Raw genomic sequence first — 5,000 nt, 5'->3', positions numbered from 1 at the left:
TGACAGTCCAAGCCCCCCTGCGTGGGAAGAGTCTTTCTAGGCCATGACCCACCGGAAGGGCGCAGCGTCCCCCACCCCAGACATGTGACGTCACACTATCGGTATTGACGACTAGACTGATTCCTTATAATCATTTGCCATACACCGGTGGAAGCTGCCGAGACGAGTAACTACATGGCGGCCTCGCCGTGTCACTAATGTACAGAGATACAACAGTTTCGACTGGAACCGGATGAAACGTATACACGGCGCTGATTAGTAATAGATAGAGCCATCAAAATACAGATAATGTATACAACTGTCCGTATACATGCTGAAAGACTCTGCTCACAATCACAACCACACGTCAGCCAGACACTCTTATCACGCACTACTCTCTGCCTGTAACAGGCACAGAGACAATATGTAAGCACCAGCATGGAACAACACCCAGTGCATCCTCTCCGCCACATTAGACTATCCACACTATCATAACCAGACCGGGAGGTCCACTCACAAAACAGAATATCCCACCCTTCCGACAACCACCATTGCTCAGCTAAGCCACCAACACCCACACATGTCCTACACAGGGGTACACCCAACATCACAATACTGCCTCCTGTCACAGCACACAAACAATGGCAGGAATGAAAGACACAGGTCTGCCACAAGCATGGAATCAGAGCGCCGCCTGTTATGAGCCAAAGGTGCACCCTGACGTGGCAAATCAGATGATGCCGCAGTCATTTACTTACGATAATCACAATCAACAAACCGGCCCCCCCCCCCCCCAAAACACCTTTCCTTACAACAATGTGTACCTTAACCTAACCCGTATTGTGCCTTAACCTAACCCGTATTGTGCCTTAACCTAACCCGTATTGTGCCTTAACCTAACCCGTATTGTGCCTTAACCTAACCCGTATTGTGCCTTAACCTAACCCGTATTGTGCCTTAACCTAACCCGTATTGTGCCTTAACCTAACCCGTATTGTGCCTTAACCTAACCCGTATTGTGCCTTAACCTAACCCACGTTGTGCCTTAACCTAACCCACGTTGTGCCTTAACCTAACCCACGTTGTGCCTTAACCTAACCCACGTTGTGCCTTAACCTAACCCACGTTGTGCCTTAACCTAACCCACGTTGTGCCTTAACCTAACCCACATTGTGCCTTAACCTAACCCGTATTGTGCCTTAACCTAACCCGTATTGTGCCTTAACCTAACCCGTATTGTGCCTTAACCTAACCCGTATTGTGCCTTAACCTAACCCGTATTGTGCCTTAACCTAACCCGTATTGTGCCTTAACCTAACCCGTATTGTGCCTTAACCTAACCCGTATTGTGCCTTAACCTAACCCGTATTGTGCCTTAACCTAACCCACGTTGTGCCTTAACCTAACCCACGTTGTGCCTTAACCTAACCCACGTTGTGCCTTAACCTAACCCACGTTGTGCCTTAACCTAACCCACGTTGTGCCTTAACCTAACCCACGTTGTGCCTTAACCTAACCCACGTTGTGCCTTAACCTAACCCATATTGTGCCTTAACCTAACCCATATTGTGCCTTAACCTAACCCATATTGTGCCTTAACCTAACCCATATTGTGCCTTAACCTAACCCATATTGTGCCTTAACCTAACCCATATTGTGCCTTAACCTAACCCATATTGTGCCTTAACCTAACCCATATTGTGCCTTAACCTAACCCGTATTGTGCCTTAACCTAACCCATATTGTGCCTTAACCTAACCCATATTGTGCCTTAACCTAACCCATATTGTGCCTTAACCTAACCCATATTGTGCCTTAACCTAACCCATATTGTGCCTTAACCTAACCCATATTGTGCCTTAACCTAACCCATATTGTGCCTTCACCTAACCCACATTGTGCCTTAACCTAACCCATATTGTGCCTTAACCTAACCCATATTGTGCCTTAACCTAACCCATATTGTGCCTTAACCTAACCCATATTGTGCCTTAACCTAACCCATATTGTGCCTTAACCTAACCCATATTGTGCCTTAACCTAACCCATATTGTGCCTTAACCTAACCCATATTGTGCCTTAACCTAACCCATATTGTGCCTTAACCTAACCCATATTGTGCCTTAACCTAACCCATATTGTGCCTTAACCTAACCCATATTGTGCCTTAACCTAACCCATATTGTGCCTTAACCTAACCCATATTGTGCCTTAACCTAACCCATATTGTGCCTTAACCTAACCCATATTGTGCCTTAACCTAACCCATATTGTGCCTTAACCTAACCCATATTGTGCCTTAACCTAACCCATATTGTGCCTTAACCTAACCCATATTGTGCCTTAACCTAACCCATATTGTGCCTTAACCTAACCCATATTGTGCCTTAACCTAACCCATATTGTGCCTTAACCTAACCTATATTGCGCCTTAACCTAACCCATGTTGCGCCTTAACCTAACCTATGTTGCGCCTTAACCTAACCTATGTTGCGCCTTAACCTAACCTACGTTGCGCCTTAACCTAACCTATATTGCGCCTTAACCTAACCTATATTGCGCCTTAACCTAACCTATATTGCGCCTTAACCTAACCTATATTGCGCCTTAACCTAACCTATATTGCGCCTTAACCTAACCTATATTGCGCCTTAACCTAACCTACGTTGCGCCTTAACCTAACCCACGTTGCGCCTTAACCTAACCCACGTTGCGCCTTAACCCAACCCACGTTGCGCCTTAACCCAACCCACGTTGCGCCTTAACCCAACCCACGTTGGGCCTTAACCCAACCCACGTTGCGCCTTAACCCAACCCACGTTGGGCCTTAACCCAACACACGTTGGGCCTTAACCCAACACACGTTGGGCCTTAACCCAACACACGTTGGGCCTTAACCCAACACACGTTGGGCCTTAACCCAACACACGTTGGGCCTTAACCCAACACACGTTGGGCCTTAACCCAACACACGTTGGGCCTTAACCCAACACACGTTGGGCCTTAACCCAACACACGTTGGGCCTTAACCCAACACACGTTGGGCCTTAACCCAACACACGTTGGGCCTTAACCCAACACACGTTGGGCCTTAACCCAACACACGTTGGGCCTTAACCCAACACACGTTGGGCCTTAACCCAACACACGTTGGGCCTTAACCCGCTATGTAATTGTCATACGACGCGTTAAATTAGTGTAGTGTTGCCTAACTGCAACCCCCGCAATATAGTTTGCTACTCGCACTGCCTGGTCCCCAGTGTATCGCTTCATGTTAAACACCTTGCAGCGATACACTGTAATGTGGATGGCAGCAGGACGTACATGCTCAATGCCCTTCGCAGTTGTTCATTGGCATTCGCATGGCGAAGCACTTAGCCTACGCTGTGGTACGGCCTGTGTCAACTGTCCGCTGATGTTGTACGTCCAAATCACACACTGTACTGCACATTGGTCCTCATGTACTGAATGATACATCGTGGTACATGTGACCGTACAACGACTGCGCCAACAACGGCGAACCATGCGGTCCAACTGTTGTGCACTCAGCTATGTGTCGTCTCCCTATAAGAGCCGGATTGCAGTGTGGTATGCCCTGGATGGCGATCAGCATGAGCCGTCTGTTGATGTAGTGGCGCGTGTTGTCAGACGTAGTCGTCTCTTCTCACACACCGTGACAGCATGGTGCACTGCGTTCCACATCTGCGACATGCGACAGAGGCCGGTTGACAGTCGTTCGCGCAATGGACATCGCATACGTACGGGGGCCACCTTCCACGTGTTCGCGAAGCGTGCACATGTTGTTGCGTGTATGTGGGCAGACATAGTGTGTCGTGACACCTGACACAGGCATGCAACAATCGTTGAATTTGCAAATGGCGATGGACGTCTACGTTTGCTGGTGACGTTACGCAAATGAACAACTGGTAAACCGTTGTGGTGCGGTTGTTCTCGCTAGAGGTGAATCAGTGATGGCGACGATCGGTTGAGCTACCAACCGGTTGTTTCAGCGATACCCACCATGCCCACGAACGTGAATGGCATGTGGGTGTGAAGCGATACGCGGCGGTGGCTGGGTGGGACCGTCCCCGGCCGGTGAGGGGGGGCCTCCCGGCGTGCTGGCCGCGCGGTGCGTGGGCGCACGCGCTACAGCCGGCTGGTGGGGGCGGCCAGTGGCAGGCGCGCCGGCCGACGGAGGCGGCAGGCGGCGCAGCTGCGCGCCGGCGCACCCTGCACGCGGCGCCGTGCGGCCAAAGTAGGTCCTCGCGGGCCCGGTGCGAAGCGCGGTGGACATCTGCAGTGTGCTGGTCCGATTGAGGACTGTGTGCGCTGAGGATGCGCCGCCGCCCGGCGCTCGGCGCCGCGACGCCGTCTGCTGCTCGGTCGCCTCTGCGGTTCTCGCAGGTGGTTTGTATCGCAGCTGTGCGGACGTGTTGGCGCGTGCGCTGTGCTGGGAGAGTTCGCTTCGGCACCCAAGTGGGGCTTTTGTCCTTCTGTGGCGCTGGCGTTGGAGCTGCCGGCCACCGTAGGTGGCGCGTGTTGTCTCCCGCCGGCAATGCCACGACAGCACGCTCCCGGGCCTCTGTCGGCAGCGGCAAGCTCAGTTGGGAGCACGGGTGGTCGCACCTAAAGCGTCTACTCGCCAAACTCCGGGCGATTGCGCCTCTCTCGAACCCGACCAAGTACTTAGGACGGCGCTGCGCGCCGCCGGGACCTGAGAGGGTTTCGAGGTGTATCGTGCAGGGGAGCTCAGCCTCCTCCTGTTTGCAGAATAATTGAGCGGACGCTTGCGTGTTCGCGCGGGCCCCCGGGACACACTCCCGGGCGGCCGGCTGCTCAGCTCTAGTTGACGCAGCTCCCTGGTTGATCCTGCCAGTAGTCATATGCTTGTCTCAAAGATTAAGCCATGCATGTCTCAGTACAAGCCGCATTAAGGTGAAACCGCGAATGGCTCATTAAATCAGTTATGGTTCCTTAGATCGTACCCACGTTACTTGGATAACTGTGGTAATTCTAGAGCT

General features: G+C 51.8%; 1 non-coding gene across 1 annotated transcript in view; it reads left to right on the top strand.

Annotated features, from left to right (window-relative positions):
* The first annotated feature begins 4,835 nt into the window (after window positions 1-4,835).
* Window positions 4,836-5,000, top strand: part of LOC124573771 — a 1,910-nt gene continuing 1,745 nt past the window's right edge. The window contains exon 1 of the ribosomal RNA XR_006972124.1: window positions 4,836-5,000. This exon is cut by the window's right edge and continues 1,745 nt beyond it. This is a non-coding gene — a ribosomal RNA (small subunit ribosomal RNA).

The sequence above is a fragment of the Schistocerca americana genome, unplaced genomic scaffold, assembly GCF_021461395.2.
Source record: "Schistocerca americana isolate TAMUIC-IGC-003095 unplaced genomic scaffold, iqSchAmer2.1 HiC_scaffold_196, whole genome shotgun sequence".
Lineage (NCBI taxonomy): Eukaryota > Metazoa > Arthropoda > Insecta > Orthoptera > Acrididae > Schistocerca > Schistocerca americana.
Note: the sequence above shows the minus strand (reverse complement) of the source record. Positions and strands in the feature narration are given on the sequence as shown.